This window comes from Podarcis bocagei (assembly GCF_964188305.1).
Source record: "Podarcis bocagei genome assembly, chromosome: 14".
NCBI lineage: Eukaryota > Metazoa > Chordata > Lepidosauria > Squamata > Lacertidae > Podarcis > Podarcis bocagei.
Window position 1 is genome coordinate 47,619,670 of NC_138139.1, and position 18,830 is coordinate 47,638,499.

General features: G+C 45.0%; 1 protein-coding gene and 1 long non-coding RNA gene across 2 annotated transcripts in view; both read left to right on the forward strand.

Moving 5' to 3' along the window:
- LOC308573154 overlaps positions 1-18,830 on the forward strand; it is a 285,151-nt gene that overhangs the window by 142,713 nt on the left and 123,608 nt on the right. The window lies entirely within an intron of this gene.
- The window catches only part of EMP2 (epithelial membrane protein 2), a 40,476-nt gene continuing 23,995 nt past the window's right edge, over positions 2,350-18,830 (forward strand). The window contains exon 1 of the mRNA XM_081169782.1: positions 2,350-2,495. The gene's annotated coding sequence lies outside the window, so the exon portion shown is untranslated. The remainder of the gene's footprint in view (positions 2,496-18,830) is intronic.

The following is an 18,830-nucleotide window of genomic DNA, read 5'->3' on the forward strand; positions in this document are numbered from 1 at the left end:
AAAAAGGTTGCTGACCCCTGCCTTAAATGCTTTTACATTTCAGTAGCAGCTGGCTTTGGAGCTGGTTGGCTGATTGATTTTATGTCTCCCCTTCAGCTATAGCGCCTGGTTGAGAGCCAGAGAACATGTCCCTCTCGAAGCACAAACCTCTCACTGTTCTCAGGCAAAGACGCCTTGGACAGAGCATGTCCCTCCACTATAATTCACTTACTTGGAGCTCCTTCCAGCCAGCAAGTCAGCTGTTTGCAGCTAAGCTGACTTGTTAAGTTGGCAAAATCAGCAGTTTGTTCTGAAGAGAAGCTGCTACTTCCTATTGCCTGTGTGATGACATTTATTAAGATAAATGTAACCCGAGGTACCACTGTAGTTACTTTTGACTGTTTCTACTGATACAGTGGTACCTCGGGTTACAGACGCTTCAGGTTACAGACTCCGCTAACCCAGAAATAGTACCTCAGGTTAAGAACTTTGCTTCAGGATGAGAACAGAAATCGCACAGCGGTGGCAGCGGGGGCCCCCATTAGCTAAAGTGGTGCTTCAGGTTAAGAACAGTTTCAGGTTCAGAACGAACCTCTGGAACAAATTAACTTCTTAACCTGAGGTACCACTGCACAGTGGTATCTCGGAACTCAAATGGCTCCATTCTCGAATATTTCGGCTCCCGAATGCCAAAAACCTGGAAGTAACTGCTCCGGTTTTTGAACATTCCCCGGAAAACAAATGTCCCACACGGGCTTCCGCTGTGCAGAAACCTAGCTGTCAGCCAACTGGAAGCCGCGCCTCGGAACTCGAATGTTTCGGAAGTCGAATGGTCTTCCGGAACGGATTACGTTCGAGTTCTGAGATAATACCTGTAATGTTACTGCTTTATTCCCTTTGCAAATCGCCTTGAGGGTTTTCCCTTGAATAATTGAGTGATGTATAAATTCTATGAAAGGATATAAAGAGAAACAAAATAGACTGTCATCGCAGCACGTGCACTATGAGGTACAAGTCCCTTGCCTGAGCACATTACAGTCTAGAAAAACAGGTTTGGATGCTAGAGTAGAGAGATTCCTGCATTTCAAGGGGTTGGTCTAGATGACCATTGGGTTCCCTTCCATCTCTACACTTCCATGAATCTGATAGGTGCAGGTTAAACAGGAGACCAAAGATAGGATAATAAAGGCACAGGGCACAGTTTATCAAACACCTTGACTTCACAGACCCCTTGATGAACAAATAAAGTCATTGTCGACCCCAAAGCCTTATCAATATAAATGAAATAAAGTATGTGTTTTAAAAATTAATATACAAGGAGGACATCAGAATTATTCTTTTCGTACTGTAAAAAAGAATGGGTTAAAAAGTGAAACTCTGGGTTGCTTTGGACTAGTCACTGTCTCTCAGCTGAGTCTACCTCAAAGGGTTGTTTTTGTGGGGATTAAATGAGGAGGGGGCGAACCGCACTTGAACTTCTTGCAGGAAAAGGTGGGGGCATAAATGCAATAAATAAGTATGAAATAGTACTACTAGTTGCCAGCAGCCATCAAAAACCATTGAGGAAAAAGCCTTAGTCATCAGTGCCCATTAAGAAAATAACTGTTAATTATCCACCAGCCTTTTCAACAGACACCACACATGTTTCCAACTTGCATGCAAGAGATTCTTGGCTTTAGTTGGTTTTTTTTTTTAAAGAAAGATTTCACTGAATGAAATCCAATTTGAAGTGATCTCAGTAGCTTGGGAGGTGGAACAGGTTTGTTGCATGTGTGAAATTCAAAAATTAAAGTAATTTAGGGTGGGGTGGGGTTTTTTTGCTGTATTTTGTTGTATTTTAAAAATGTAGTTTGAAGCCAACACCTTTAAAATATATATATATATATTTAAAAAACGTGATTAAGTACAATTTGAGGGTGGACGGGAGAGAAGGCACTTTTAATTCAGCTCAGCAAAACGCAGAATGTCCCCTGGTTTTTAAGAAAAAGCTCAGCCAAGTTGCAGCTTAGAAAAACCTTACGGAGAATGAAAAGTCTAAAACTTCAGAGACGGGGCAAAGCAGCACAGTTCTTGGAAGGAACACCATATTTGCAGCCATAAATTCACAAGGCAAGGGAGAACATCTGGAAGACAGTTTATTCCAGTGATGGGGCAGGAAACAAACAAATGCCCCTCTCCCAGTTTCCCCAGTTATGGGAACGTACCCTAAACATTTGGGAGTGGTGGTCGGTGGTGGGTGAAATTTGCAGATCTGGGGCTTTCCTGTTTAAATCTCTTTCTCCCGCCGCTCTGCAGAGAGTGAAGAGAGAGATTGATTGGCACATTTGGAAAAAAAAAATCCTTTTCTTCCCCTCTCCCCCTTTTCCACACCCAGCTCGGATTCTGACATCACCAATTGCTCCAGAAGGAGGCGGCGGCCAAGGGCAGCCCTTCAAAACAAGCTGCGCTTTACGCCGCCTCGGCCAGCCCTGTGAACAAGAACCTAGCCAGCCCTCCGTGGCTAACAACCCCAGCCGGTGAGTAGCCCCTAAAAAACTTGGAGAGAGTGGGAGGCTGGGACGGGGGGGGGAGGGGACGGGGGAAGGAAGAGATTTTTAGGGAAATTACGGATCCTTCTTTAAATGCAAAAAGAATAAGGTTGGGAGCCGGATGTGAGAAGGAAGGAAGGGATGCAGAAAAGCGAAATAGGATCTCGGTGCGAATTAGAGAGGAACTTTGCTAACAAAGGAGGAGGGAAAGGAAGGCGCGGAGAGCGATTTTCAACAACTTCAGCCAGAGTAATTCTCCCTCTTCCGCGCCGCCCTCTTAAGTGCCTTCTTTCTGCAGCTGTTTCTTTTTTGGGGGGGGCGTCTTTAAATCCTGCTTTTCCCCTTGCAATTTTGTTTGCACTGCGCTTATTTCAGATGCAAGGGCAGGCAGGGGAGATCAAGGAGTGTTTGTGTGGCTCAGTCTAAAATGCAAAGTATATATTTTTCCCCCATCTGAGAAAGAAGCAGCAAGCTTGGATTTTACAGAGCGGGGGGTTTAAATCCGTTTCTTGTCTTTTAAACCCCCCCCCCACAAAGTTAGCACCGTCAGGGGCTGCTCCAGGTTGCATGCAAGTAGATCTGTCTCGTGTGTGTGTGTTTTAAAAGTTGTTTTCTAGCATGTTTTCCTGGGATTGAGCCCCCACACGGGTGGCCGGCATTTCTTGTGGGTTGACGACTGTCTCCCCTCTAGTGGGGTGAAAGGGGATTACTCTTGGATTCAGCCAAGCTTTTTCACCACATGTCGGTTTGCGCTTTGTGGTTGCGTCTCGGCTCGCTTTGCAGCTTCAACCTGCACGCGCGCGCGCGCAGCACCCATCGTGGCCAGCTAAGTGTAAATTCTGGTTCGTGGCTTTATTATGACCCACACGAGGGTCGTCATAGCTGAGCAAGAGGCAGCTCGTGGATGGCTTGCAAAAAGTCCCAGGTTCAGTTCCTGACATCTCCAGTTAAGAAAGGATCAAGGGACAAGAGGGAGCGGCCTTAGAATCGGGGCATCGGTGCGCCTTTCCCATTATCCCCTGCACGGACCGGCAGCAGCTCTGCAGGGTTTAGGGCAAGGGAGTATTTTTCCAGCTCCACCTGGCAGCGCCAGGTGTCGATCCTTGGACTTATTTGCATGCAAAGCAGATGCTGTACAACTTTCCCCCGGAATCGAATGTCCTCTATGCAAAGCAGTAGCCGAACAAAGTAATAGATTTGTGACCGTCCCAGCTGCTGTGAGTCTCCCAGGATTGACACCCCAAGTGGCTGGAATATATGGGTGCAAAAGTCTGTGGCAAGGCGGAAGGGTGGGCTGGCTGCTGCCCTCCCAAAAGAGAAATCGTTTGCGCATTGAGTCCACCAATTCCATCGCTAATGGGGATCGGTTTCAGGAGGGTGCAAAATGTAATGCATAGATCTATCCACATTCAGGTTAAAAAACAAACCGACCACAGTTCCCATGCACGCCCAGCACACATTCAAAGCACATGATTCCCCCCCCCCCCACTGAAGAATCCTGGGAACTTTAGGTTGCCCCCTCACTGAGCTACAGTTCCCAGCACCCTTGCCAACGGCGGTTCTCATGATCCCTTGGAGGAAGTCAAGTGCTTTAAATGTGCACTGAGTTTATTGTGTGGATCTGCCCTGTTGCTTCATATCTGGAAATTTGTGAATGCACTTAAGAGAAAAGGGGGAAAAAAACCCTTATGAACATATGAAACCAATGTAACATTTTGGCCAGCCTCACAGAACCGTATTTTGTATGCTAACGTTAACAAGAATTTCATGTTCCCCATCTGCTTGGAACTGGTCTTAAGGACAGCTTAAAATGCAATCCTTTTTATTTACTAGACATCTAAAGGTCTCCAAGTGACTTACAAACAATTTTAAAAGCCTACTCACAAATACATTTTACCAGCGACACCATTCATTTAAAAAACTGTATTTCCATGTGTGTGGATTAGACATGCTGTCTGCTCACCCACCCAAAGGGGATGGAGTGGGCTGGAGACTGAATCAATAAGAAATCCTTGTTGGCACAGATCTCTTTGAAAAGAAGCTTTTGTGGTGCCCTCGAGATGCTTGCTGAACCATCCCTGTGACTGGTTCTGTGGATGCAAATCCTGCAAAACTGAGCAAACAAAACTCAAGAGACTATCCGTGTCAAAATGGTTGGCATGAATCAGGCCACAAATGGGCGCTGGTGCATATTTAGAAGTTTTGGTTGTTGTTGTACCTGCGGCTCGAAGAGGAATTTTAGAGGCGCTTGATTTCAAGAGCACTTAGCTCATTTCACAACTCGCTTAGCATTTGGAGCATGTTGAATAAGGAGCATTAAAAGTAGTATCATACGAAATCAAAGAGTCATGGCTTCCCCCAAAGAATTCTGAGAGATGTAGTTTAAGGGTGCGGCGAGTTCTTAGGAGACTGCCTAGTCCCCTCATAGAGCTACGATTCCCTGGGAAGAGGGCTTGGCTGTTAAACCAGTCTGGGAATTGTAGCACTGGGAGGGGCTCCCAGGATTCTTTGGAGAAAGTTGTGACTATTTAAAGTGGAGTCGTCGTGCTTTAAATATGTGAATGGGGCCAGAATCTGGAATGCTGAACTACCAATCAGAATGAATCTGGAATGCCAAACAGCCAATTAGAGGGAATGTGATGAAGTGCATTATATTTCTGCACAAATCAACAGGGAGAGGCATTTATTTATTTACAATAAGAATATCTGTAAGCTGCCAACTCATAAGGGGTGGAGAATCATGGAGGTGTAGACTGCAATCATGAATACACCGTTGGATGATAAAATACTGAGCAGATCACGGAATCAGATTCTCAAAAAAACCTAAAAAACTTGGCAAAACAAAAAGGCTTTCCATGGGGGGCAGAATATCAACACTGCAGGTACTTGTCTGATTTTAATAGAAACATTGTTCCAAAATGCTACATATGCTTTATGGTTCTGCTGCTGCGCTTTTAAAATAACACAGTGTTTTGGAATGGAAATGAACAGGTTCAGTGGTTATGCTGAGCAAGTATTGTCCCAGATGCATACAATTTATCAGGGATAACAGCTGGGCCACACTTGAGACTTTACAATCTCAAGTTGTTGGACTTTGTCAAGGGATAAAACATGAGGCTTTGGAACTGTGTAGGAATCCCTGCTCCTTAATTCCAAGTGGAAAACCTGCAGCGTGTTTCTCTCTGCACACGCTTAGAGGCACTCTTATTTATTTTAGCCAACTCCACCTGCTTCTTTAAGGAAAGGGGGTGTGGCCAAGGAGGGGAGGTGGCTGTGCTTAATGGGTGTGGCTAAAGGGGGGAGGAGAGTCAGGGCGGGGCTATAAGACTGAGAACAAAACACCTTGTATGATAGTACTACGCCTGGCAGTGGAGATGGAGTCCAAGGGAGACATGTGAATTGGAGAACGCTCTGTATACGGCAGTTTCCTGCGATATATGCTGAGTCAGCCACTGGTCCATCTAACTCAGGGCTGTTTACACTGACTGGCAACAGCTCTCCAGGGTTTTAGAGAGGAAGTCTATATCAACCCTCCCTGGAGAAGTCTGGGGTTGAACTTGAGGCCTTCTGCATGAAAAACAAAAGCTGTACCACTGAGCTCCCAGCATCCAGCTCTCTCACAGGAGGGAATTTATCCAGGGAGGGAATGCCATTCAAGCAGAAATCTCTTCTGGCGGAACCACAGAGTGTGCATTCGAGGGTGGCAGCCACACAAATATTTGCTATGCGCTGTCCCCGGTGGTTCAGTTCCAAGGGGAAGAAGGTACAGCACCTGTTGGCGAGGCTGTGGTCAGGGGAAGGGCTGTCGCTCAGAGGCAGAGCGGCTGCTTCGAATGCAGAAGCCCCTGGGTTCAGTCCTGAGGACTAGGAATCATCTTCTTTGGCAATCCCTCTTAGCCGAGTAAGATTGTCTTCTGTGGAGGCCAACTCTGGATCCACACGTCCTTCCACAGTGGGGACATTGGTTTCCGGGCAGGAGTTGATCACGGTCAGAGTTTGCCAAATGTGCCTTCCTCTTAGCACGTTTCTCCCTTTCGTCCTGAGTTTGAGCATCTTCAAAGACCATGACACCTTTGGTAAAGGCTGTTCTCCAATTGGAGCGCTCGCAGGCCAATTCCAAGCCTGAAATCTGGAGAGCCTCTGCCAGTCCATGTAGACAATATGGAGCTAGATGGATCAAGGGTTTGACCTAGCGGAAGGCAGTATCCTATTGGACGGGTCTCTGCCCTGAGGAACTTTCAATTGTTTCGACAGCTATGGCCATTCTGGGGCGGGGGACTCTAGTCACATATAAAAAAACCCACTATGAAAATGTTTTTTTAAAGAAACATTTTGAAAAATATATTGATTTGCTCTAAGCTCACCATCGCCATCTAGTGTCACATTTGTATAATGCAGTTAAAACATTATATTTGTGAAGGCCTGGCTATAGTAAAGGGACCCCTGACCGTTAGGTTCAGTTGCGGATGACTCTGGGGTGCGGCGCTCATCTTGCTTTTCTGGCCGAGGAAGCAGGCGTCCAGCTTCTGGGTCTTGTGGCCAGCATGACTAAGCCGCTTCTGGTGAACCAGAGCAGCGCATGGAAACGCCGTTTACTTTCCCACTGGAGCGGTACCTATTTATCTACTTGCACTTTGACATGCTTTTGAACTGCTAGGTTGGCAGGAGTTGGGACCGAGCAACGGGAGCTCACCCCATCGTGGGGATTCGAACCGCCGACCTTCTGATCGGCAAGCCCTAGGTTCTGTGGTTTAGACCGCATGCATTAATTACTTCATGTTCAGATTACTGTAATGCATTCTGTGTGGGGCTTTCTTCCTTTGTGCTTGACCCAGAAGTTGCAGTTAGTGCTGAATGCTGCAGCACGATTGCTGACAGGAGTGAGGCCTTGTCAGCATAGAACACCTGCCCTCAGAGCTTTTTTTTTTTTTTTTTTTATAAAATTTTTTATTGCGTTTCTTTCCATAGGTAAACAAATTTGTTTGGACAACAATATACAAGAAACATTTTCCATATATATAAAAAAAAACATAGAAAAAAGAAAAGATCATCACAAAATTTCTTCGACAACTTTTTGGACCTCCTCGCATCCTCTCAGCATTGCGTTCATCATTCTAACCAATTCAGCAATTTATTATCTTATTTCCCGACTTATTATGCCTTTGTATTTATTATGTTACCAGTTTCAAAAATTTGTAATTTAATTTTAACACTCTTAATAAACATAATATTTTGTTTCTAATTTGTCTCATTTTTTCCCATCAATACTTACTTTATCATTTACTTAAAATAAATTGCAGAAGCATAACGTTTCTTAATCGTGCACAGTCTTAGCACTCAAACAACTTATAATGTTTTTGCAAATAGTCCTTAAATTTTTTCCAGTCCTCCTCCATTGTTTCTTCGCTCAGATCTCGAATTCTGCCGGTCATTTCTGCCAACTCCATGTAGTCCATCAGCTGCGTCTGCCAGTCCTCCAGTGTGGGTAAATCTGGTGTCTTCCAGAACTTTGCGATAAGAATCCTAGCTGCTGTGGTTGCATACATAAACAAGGTTCTGTCCTTCTTTGGCACCTTCCGGTCCACCATGCCCAATAGAAAGGCCTCTGGTTTCTTAGAAAAGGTATAATACCTTTTTCAACTCATTATGTATCATTTCCCAAAAGGCCTTTACTTTCGGGCAGGTCCACCAGAGGTGAAAGAATGTCCCTTCTGCCTCCTTACATTTCCAACACTTATTATCAGAAAGATGGTATATTTTAGCCAACTTGACTGGGGTCATGTACCACCGGTATACCATTTTCATAATGTTCTCTTTCAAGGCACTACATGCCGTGAATTTCATACCGGTGTTCCATAACCTTTCCCAGTCCTCAGACATGATGTTGTGTCCTACATCCTGTGCCCATTTTATCATAGCAGATTTAACTGTCTCATCCTGGGTGTTCCATTTAAGCAGCAAGTCATACATCCTCGAAAGTACCTTAGTCTTTGGTTCTAGTAACTCCGTCTCCAGTTTCGATTTCTCCAACTGGAAACCCACTTTTTTGTCCATTTTGAATACCTCTTGAATTTGAGCATAGTGTAACCAATCTCGCACCTTACCTCTTAATTTGTCCTGGCTTTGGAGCTTCCAATTGTCTCCAACTCTTTCAATCAGTTCCCAATATTTTGGCCAATAGGCCTCCATATTGGGCTTTTTTTTAGAAATCTTGGCTTCCACAGGTGATAACCACCTCGGGGTCTTGTTTTCTAATAAATCCTTATACTTCATCCAGACGGCAAAAATTGATTTTCTGACAATATGGTTTTTGAACAATTTATGGACCTTCGCCTTGTCATACCACAAGTATGCATGCCAACCATACACATTATCAAACCCCTCCAGATCTAGGACATCGGTGTTTTCCAACAGGAACCAATCCTTCAACCAGCAGAGGGCTGCGGCTTCATAATACAACCTTAAGTCCGGCAGGGCAAACCCCCCTCTTTCTTTTGAGTCGGTTAATATTTTAAATTTTATTCGGGGCTTTTTGCCCTGCCAGACAAACTTAGAAATATCCTTCTGCCATTTTCCAAAACATTCCATTCTGTCCACGACCTGAAGGGTTTGAAATAAAAATAGCATTTTTGGCAAAACACACATCTTTATAGCTGCGATTCGGCCTGACAAGGTAAGTTTCAATCTTGACCAAATATCCAGATCCTTTTTAATTTCCAACCAACATTTTTCATAGTTATCTTTAAAAAGATTTAAATTTTTGGTGGACAAGTATACCCCCAGGTATTTCACTTTTTTAACCACACTTAGCTCTGTCTCTTTCTGATACCCCTCTATCTCTGTAGGTGTCAAATTTTTGACCAAAACCTTAGTTTTTTGTTTGTTTAACTTGAATCCCGCCACCCGACCAAACTCCAGGATAAGTTCCAAAACTCTTTTTGTGCTAGATACTGGCTCCTGTACTGTCAAGACTAGGTCATCTGCAAAGGCTTTCAGTTTGTATTGTTTCGCTCCGACCTCTATACCTTGCACCAACTGGTCCTCCCTAATCATATTCAGCAATACCTCCAGAACAGAGATAAATAGCAGAGGGGATAAAGGGCACCCCTGTCGTGTCCCTTTTTCAATTAGAATTTCATCCGACACCACATTGTTCACTATCAACTTGGCTTTTTGCTCTGAATAAATTGCTTCTAGTCCATTTTCAAACCCCCGTCCCACTCCCATCCCCTTCAAGTTTTTCTTCATAAACATCCAAGAAATGTTGTCAAATGCTTTCTCCGCATCAATAAAGATTAAGGCAGCCCTTGTATTTCTAATTCTCAACAATTCCAATATATCAATAATGTTCCTGGTGTTATCAGACATGTGTCTACCAGGGAGAAAGCCTGCTTGGTCCTTGTGAATTACTTCGTTTAAAACGTTTTTAAGTCTACTTGCTAAAATGTCTGCAAATATTTTGTAATCCACATTCAGGAGTGAGATGGGACGGTAGTTCTTGAGCTGAGTCTTTTCCTTCTCTGACTTAGGAATCAATGTGATGAATGCTTCTTTCCACGTTTCCGGTGCCCTTCTCCCCTCCATAATCTGGTTGCAAACCTCCAACAACGGTTGTATCAAACAATCCTTCAGAGTCTTATAATATTTGGAGGTGAGACCATCTGGGCCTGGAGATTTGCCAAGTTGCATATTTTGGATGGCACCTTCAATTTCCTGTTGAGTTATTTTACTATTGAGAATTGATCTTTTATCTTGACTTATTTTAGATAGTCCATTTGTCCTCAAGAATTGGTCTATTTCCGATTCTTTCTGAGGCCCCTGTGCATAAAGTTCCTTGAAGTATCTGTGGAAGCACTTTCTTATTTCTTCTGGTTTCTGAACTATTTTTCCTTGAATCTCCAGGTTTGTGACTGTGTTTAGCTTTTGTCTTTTTTTCAATTGCCAAGCTAGCAACTTTCCACATTTATTTGCTGATTCAAACGATCTTTGCTTCATTTGTTTAATTTTCCACTCAATCTCTTGATTAATCAATTTCGAATATTGTGCTTGATGGAATTTGATCTCTCTTAGCACCTCTTTTGACTTCGGATTAGTTCTCAACTTTTTCTCTCCTTCACTTATTTTACTTACGCCGTTTACTTTCCCACTGGAGCGGTACCTATTTATCTACTTGCACTTTGACATGCTTTTGAACTGCTAGGTTGGCAGGAGTTGGGACCGAGCAACGGGAGCTCACCCCATCGTGGGGATTCGAACCGCCGACCTTCTGATCGGCAAGCCCTAGGTTCTGTGGTTTAGACCGCATGCATTAATTACTTCATGTTCAGATTACTGTAATGCATTCTGTGTGGGGCTTTCTTCCTTTGTGCTTGACCCAGAAGTTGCAGTTAGTGCTGAATGCTGCAGCACGATTGCTGACAGGAGTGAGGCCTTGTCAGCATAGAACACCTGCCCTCAGAGCTCTGCACCGGCTGCCAAATTGCTGCCAGGCTGAGTTCAAGGTATTACTCTTAGTATGTAAATCCCATAATTTAGGACCCTTTTTACCAGCACAATCGCTTTACCTCACTGGTCTGCTTCAGTCTATTGGAACTGGCACAGTTAGAGGTGCCACAAAACACCTGTTCTGATTTTTTGTTTTTTAAATTGTTCTCATTAAAGATTTTCCCAGGTTACAAAAGTACAGACATCTTTATGTCGGCACAACCTGTTCTGCATTGATCTTTTAGTGCCTAGAGCAGTGTTTCCCAACCTTTTTTGGGCAAAGGCACACTTGTTTGATGAAAAAAATCTCGAGGCACACCACCATTACAGCCCCGTGACGTCAGCGCGCAGCGTCACGCCGGGAGGGACGCACGAAAGTGTAAGTTTCAATTTTTTCCCCTCCCCTCCTGTGTAAAGGGGAATGCACTCTGCTAAGTAAAGGCACTTGCCACAGCAGCGTCAACGTCACAGCACCCACCGGCACCCAAGAGAGAAGGGGTCTCAGCAGCCCTTTTGCCAGGAAGAGGAGCAAGAACGAGAGGAGGAGGAGGAAGAGGAAGAGAGTCCCCCCCCCCCAAAAAAATTCTCCTTTTGATCTTATTTGCAATTCCTCATTGCAAAACAGCGGTTGATATACAGCTGATTTTTTTGTTATTACAGTCCCCACCCCCTCACCTAGAAAAACACCACCTGTCAATATTATTATTATCATCATCATCATCATCATCATCATCATCATCATTATTATTATTATTATTATTCCTCGCTACTCTGGGAGGCTGAAGCCCTTTAAGGCTTCCTTCTGTCCACTCTCTGTGAATTACCTGTCCGGAGCGGGTTTCTGGGGGGGGGGGGCGCTGCTGCCGGTGTCCTCCCCGTCGAGTCTCGCCTTACCTGGCGCGTGGCGGCCGCCCTTTCCCACACTCTGCCGGCTGCGCTGCCAAGCCCCGCGGCTCGGCCTGTCAGCGTTACCGGGCTCGGCGGGCAGTAATTCCCGAAGAAAGCCGGCGGCGCTTGAAGAGCTGGCAAGCCCCCATTTGCATGTCTGTTTTCCGCAGCCCTTGGAGAGGATTAAGTTCCCTCCTTCCTGCCAGGGAACCTCCAGGCTTTGGGGGTGGGGGGGGGAGGAGGCAGCAAAGCGAGGCAGGAAGGAGAGAGCGGCTTGGCTGGGTGAGCTTTGGCAGGGGCAGGGAATGAGAGCCGCGAGGCGGGCGCTGCGGACGGAGGCGCTGCCCGCCGAGCTCGCAGGCAGCCAGGCAGGCAGACGGCGAGAGCCCCACGCTGGGCGGCCTCTCCTCGCCGCCGCCGCCGCCCCGCCTCTCGCCGCCCGACTCGCCCGCCTCCCTCCAGGCAACATCTCGCGGCACACCAGGCAACATCTCGCGGCACACTAGTGTGCCGCGGAACAGTGGTTGGGAAACACTGGCCTAGAGTAATATACCCTCTACAAAGGAAAGCTACAAGGTTTGGGGGCCCTTTAATTCTGACCCACCCCAAAAGCAAATAAGAGGGGTGGTGGTAGAGGGATGGGACAGAGGTTTGTAAAAGATGGAGAATGCTTTTGCCCTCTCCCTCGTAAAACTAGAGTGCAGAGTATCCCTGGGAAACTTGATTGACAAGAAAAGATCAGGACAAAGGCAACCCCTTCTTTCCACAGCTCAGCATTAAGCCGCAGAACTCACTGCCTCTGCATGTGATGATAGGTAGATTTAAATGGGGATTATCTCAAAAGACATGGCACAAAAGGAAAATAGAGTGGGAGGGAGGAGGAAATTGGCACACCTGGGTGCAAGTCTTTAAAGCTAGAGCAGCTGTTCTCTTGACCAGCTGGGATGGAAAGAGTTCAAGGAGAGGAGGAGCCGAAAGTTACAGAAACATGGAATTGTAGATCTGGAAGGAATCCCAGGGGTCATCTAGACCAACCCGCTCCAATTGCTGGTCTCACCACTGGCCACGTGCCCCAACACTGAGGGAGTGGTTGACTGATGCTTGGCTAGATGGACCTTTGGTTTGATCCAGCACTGATCATCTTAGGTTTTGTTCCCATGGGGTTTCCTTGTCATTAGTGAGCAGGGGAGGAAATGCACCCCCCCCCAAACACCACATTTGCTGGGACTCAGCATAGTGATGAGCGAATCGATCAATGTTTGTCCTCTCAGTTCCTCATTTTTCAAATTTTAAATCCAGTCCTTCACATTTCCAAATGGGTTCTTCTTTTAACGCCAGCCGGAAAATTAACCAGCATTTTCACGGCTAATTTCCCACAACATACATATTTGTATTCGGTCTTGCCTAATAGATGCACCTTTTGCAAATCTTTGGAAATAGCCCTTCTGTAATGCATTTGTGTGTAGTGGTACCTTGGTTCTCAAACGCTTTGGTACTCAAACAACTTGGAACCCAAACACTGCAAACACCGATGTAAGTGTTCTGGTTTGTGAACTTTTTTCGGAAGCCGAACGTGCTCCATTTTGAGTTTTATGCTTCCGATTTGAGTGTTATGCTGAGGTCTGTCTGTCTTTGCTATTTATTTTGAAATTTTGGTTTTTTTGTTTTGTTTTTGTGTCTGTGTGGAACCCAGTTTAGCTACTGACTGATCGATGTGACTGCAGTATATTGATTATTGCTTTCATTTTATGGATCACTGGTCTCGTTAGATAGTAAAATTCATGTTAAATTGCTGTTTTAGGGGTTGTTTTTAAAAGTCTGGAACAGATCAATCCATTTTGCATTACTTTCTGTGGGAAAGTGTGCCTTGGTTTTGGAACGCTTTGGTTTTGGAACGGACTTCCGGAACGGATTAAGTTTGAGAACCAAGGTAGCACTGAATATTGTTTTCAGCAACATATACCCCTGTACCTTAGTATATGCCTTCTTATACACATCACTCGGCTGCAGAACTGCGCCACGACTTTTGCAGAAGCGTGAATGTCAAAAGCAGCCTGCATTTCGATTCGTGAGTTGCTTTGGAAAGTACGAATTGCCGTATTTTTCACTCTATAAGACGCACCAGACCACAAGACGCACCTAGTTTTTGGCGAAGGAAAACAAGGGGAAAAAAATTCTGAATCTCAGAAGCCAGAACAGCAAGAGGGATCCTGTTTTCTGAAAGTGTCATCTTGGGTGAGCAAAGGGTCCAAGGGCTTGCAAGGCATGGGAAAGTTTTGCTAAGAATCGCACGGCTGTCATTGGCCATGACTTTGCCCTGGCTGGCTGAGGGGTGGAGGTCGGGCACACCCCAAAGTTGAACGGAATATAGTGGCGAGACAGAGAATGCCACTCAGGATTTTGACAGACAGTTGCTTCCCCGCCCGGTTATCCTGCAGATGAACTGCTCCTCTGGCCCCGTCAAGCTCATGAGTCAACCTTCAAAATGGGGTGGGAGTCTCAGGGCCAACAAGCGGGGAAAGAGCTACGCTTTGGGAATTAGTGGCAGAAACGGGTCAGACAATGACGTGGTTCATGGAACTTAGAAGTGTCAGGCATAGCCCTACTGGCTTTAGCCCAAACGTAGCAGAGTTTTCCTGCACAGCGAGGAAGCTAGTTGCGGCAGTAATGACTAGTCAGCTAGACTCAGAATAACTATTTACAGGATTTATTAAAAGGAAAAAATAAAACCAGCAGAGTTTCTGCATACAAATAAAAGCAAAATAAATCCTCTCTTTCTCTCTTTCTCTCTCTCATAATCATACACAGCACTTCTAACTCCTAACACACCTCACATCAAACTGTGCTAGCAATCCCTAAATAACAGAGTTGAGTGCTGCTCGTTAACCAATCAGAGTGAGTAGTTTCTAGGTCAAGCAGACCTGGGCTTTCTGCCAAGAGTAAATTGACACCAGCTGGAGTTAATTGGTGAAGCTAGAATCTGCAAGTTTCCCACGAGAACCAATTAACAGAAACTGAAACCGAAACTGAACACCCCCTCACAGATTCTGCTGAACAATTATCACCAAATACACCTATGTAGGAGATCATTTTTCCAGCAAACCTAAACCCTTGCACATTCGCTTGTTCTTTATCTTTGCCAATGGTTTAGTTAACACATCTGCTACATTTTCTTCACTTGACACATAAGTACAGGTGATTACATTGTCTTGTACACAGCAACGTACATTTTGGTATTTTACAGAGATATGTTTGGAACGCGATTTGAAACCCTCTGTTTTACTTAATGTTATACAAGCTTGATTATCAATGTAAACTTGTACTGGTTCTCCACAATTTACATTTAAATCTGCCATCAAATGCTTGAAATAAATCACCTCGTTGCACAATTCACTCAATGCGGCGTACTCTGATTCCGTTGATGACACACTTACAACGTCTTGCTTGCGAGACCGCCAGCTGATTAAAGCTCCACCGACCATTATGACTAGTCCTGTGACAGATTTTCTATCCGGCAAATTTCCCCAGTCACTATCACAGTAGCAACTCAACATTTCATCCTCTGAAGAATTTAATTGTAACATATAGCCAATTGTCTGTTTGAGATACCTCAGAACTTGTTTTACCCCTTTCCAGGCATTTAGTGTGGGTTTTGAGACCAATCTACTTAATATGCCTACTGCATAGCTAATATCAGGTCTGGACCACTGTGCTATATACAATAAACTTCCAATTACAGAGTGATATACATCAGGATGTTCAAATTCAGGACTCTCATCTATGTGAAGTGTTTTTATGAAACCTGGATCCATAGGCACCGCTGCCCCTTTGCAATCCTGCATCCTGTATGTAGTCAGTAGTTGTTTAACTTTGTTCTGCTGACTAATTAGGCAGCTGCCATCTTGGGCCCAGCACACTTCCAACCCTAGATATGTCCTAACCGGGCCTAAGTCTTTCACTTTGAACTTACTGGACAATTGCTTGGCAAACCTTTTGGTTTGTTTATCTGTTTTACAGGCATACAATACATCATCTACATAAATCAGACAAAACTCTTGATCACTGCCTGTACCACGTACATAAACACAATTGTCAGCTGTACTCTGCTTGAAACCAAATGACACTAAGGCCTCATGGAAACATCTGTTCCAAGATCTTGCAGCCTGTTTGAGACCGTATAGAGCTTTGTTTAACTTCAACACTCTATTGGAACCTGTCTCATAACCAGGCGGTTCGGCTAGATACAGGTCTTCTGATATTGGTGCATGTAAATATGCAGTCTGAATGTCAAAATGGTTTAACAGGAGTTTTCTCTTTGCTCCAAGCGTTAGAATCAGTCTTACACTGTCCCCCTTAGCAGTAGGGGAAAAAGTCTCGTCATAATCTTTTCCAGGCCTCTGAGAATATCCTTGAGCCACTAAACGAGCTTTGTATTTGTACTCTCCTGTCACCAGAGGTTTAAGTTTGTACACCCACCTGCAGCCTACAATCTTTGCCCCCTCAGGCGCTGCTACTGGTGTAAAGACCTTATGCTCATTCAGAGAGGACATCTCTTCCTCCATTGCCTGTTTCCAGCGCTCTGCCTCCTCTTTTGGTAACTTTAACACCTCCTGAAAACTCTTGGGTTCTGCACTTACACTAAACACATTTGCAGTATCTGGAGAAAAACGCACTGGAGGCACTCCTTTGTTTTGTCTTTTAGATCTTCTGGGAGAAAATTTTTCTTCTGACCCACTTTCCTCCTCAGAACTACGACCTCTCTTTTGTTGCTTAGCAACTGGTCTTTGGCTAACTTCACTTTCTTGAGAGCTCTTATCTGAACTTTCCTCCCCCTCAGACTCTGACTCTCTGTGTCTACCTTCAGAGTCATGAAGCTCCTGGGAAGGTTCAAACCAAACCTCAGAATTGGCATGTAGTCTCTCCCAGCCACTATGTTCACAAAAACTGGCATTCCTGGAGATCACAATGCCATTTGTCCCTTCAGCAAAGCGGAAACCTTTTCCCAGCTCCTGGTAACCCACAAACACTAGCTGTTTGGTCTTAGGATCTCCCTTCTTTCTCATTTGTTTCGGAATTAATACCCAGGCTTTTGATCCAAACACATGCAAATGGTCAATTTTAGGTTTTTTCTGAAACAATTTAAAGTACGGGGTTGTACCTATTGTTTGATGAAAGAGCCTATTTTGGAGATAACACGCGGTGAGCATGCTCTCCCCCCAATAAGACATGGGCAAATCAGCATCATCAAGCATGGCAAACATCATATCTTGTAAAGATCTGTTTTTTCGCTCTGCAACGCCATTCTCCTCTGGGGAAAAAACGTTCGTTTTTCTATGCCCAATGCCACGCTTTTGTAACCAATCTTTAAAGGCATTTGACATAAATTCGCCACCTCTGTCCGTCTGTATCCTTTTGAGTTTAACAGACAGAAATCTTTCCACAGATGCCACCCAGCCTTTAAACTTAGTGAACACGTCACCCTTATTCTTCATGGGAAAAACCCAAGAATAACGCGTGGCGTCATCCACAATTGTTAGTGAAAAACGCGATCCACCCCTGCTTACAGCAAATGGACCAATTACGTCCATGTGAACCAGCTGTAGCGGTGACTCACTAACTCTGTCACTTCTGGGGTAAGAGACTCTGTGGGTTTTAACCTTTTTACACACATTACAATCAAGGTACTTGTTACAACTCTTTAAATTACCCCCATCAGCCAATTCAGACATTTTTAGTACACTTTTCCAGCAAGCATGCCCAATTTTCCTATGCAATAAGTGCACACAGTTGTCATGTATAGCTTTGTTAGCAGGCTGAGATTTACTGACTACTGCTGCAACTTGAGATCCTGCTTTAAGCCAAAACAAGCCTCCCTCTGACTTAGCAGTGCCTAAAATCTCACCAGCCTTCTTAATTATGCAACTGTCTCCTTCAAAATACACTTTAAACCCAGCTTTTAGCAAACAATCTACAGACATCAGATTGCTCCTTAATGAAGGCACACAAAGTACATTTTGCAGGCATTCACGAAGACAAGGGACAAAAACTGCACCCCCCGAAATCACTTCGGAAGTACTTCCGTCTGCTAGAGCCACCTGGCTGCGCTGTGCTGAGTTCTTGGAAACAAACAATTCATCTGAATTCACGATGTGGCGAGATGCTCCCGAATCGACCACCCAGACCGCTTGTTTCTCATCAGCAATCTTGACCTCGCCGGTCACCAGCTGAGCCGACTGTTTTCGTTTGAAGAATTTCTTTTTACACTGCTGCTGCTGCTGATCTCGTCTCTGCTCCTGCACCGGCAACTGAGACTTGACCAACTCCGGACATTGTCGTTTTAGATGCGCTGAAGACCCACATCGGAAACAACGCCTAACAGCAAACGCTGACTCCTCACCGGTACGCTGCTTTTGCGTCACCTCTGGCACGGCATGAGAACTCCTTCCAAACCGCCCACCTGTAGAAGCATCTGCAGCCAACGACCTTTCTTGCCTCTTCTGCCATTCTTCAGTCAAACGCCCAGTAACGTAACTGACTGATAAATCACGCTCCTGTATGCCTTCTAGAGACAAAACTAAATTATCCCAGCTTTCCGGGAGAGAACTCAAAATAATAGCCACCTTCTCCTGCTGGTCTAGTGCACAGTCTCTTTCCTGGAGCGCAGTAAACTTTAACTGTAAACTGTGTAGGTGTTCTTGCATTGTAACCCCAGGCTGTAACGTTGCCTTGTACAATGCCTTGCGAATGAACAGCTTGGAAACCGCTGTCTCACGCACATGGAGTTCTTTAAGTGCTTGCCACACACCTCTAGCTGTCTTGATTCCCCTCACATACGGCAACTGGGAATCTTCCAGCCCCAAGACAATTGTGGCCCTTGCTCTTTGGTCTTTATCGAGGTCTTCATCATCAGGCTTCGCAGGAAACTTACTCACCACTTGCCAGAGACGATCC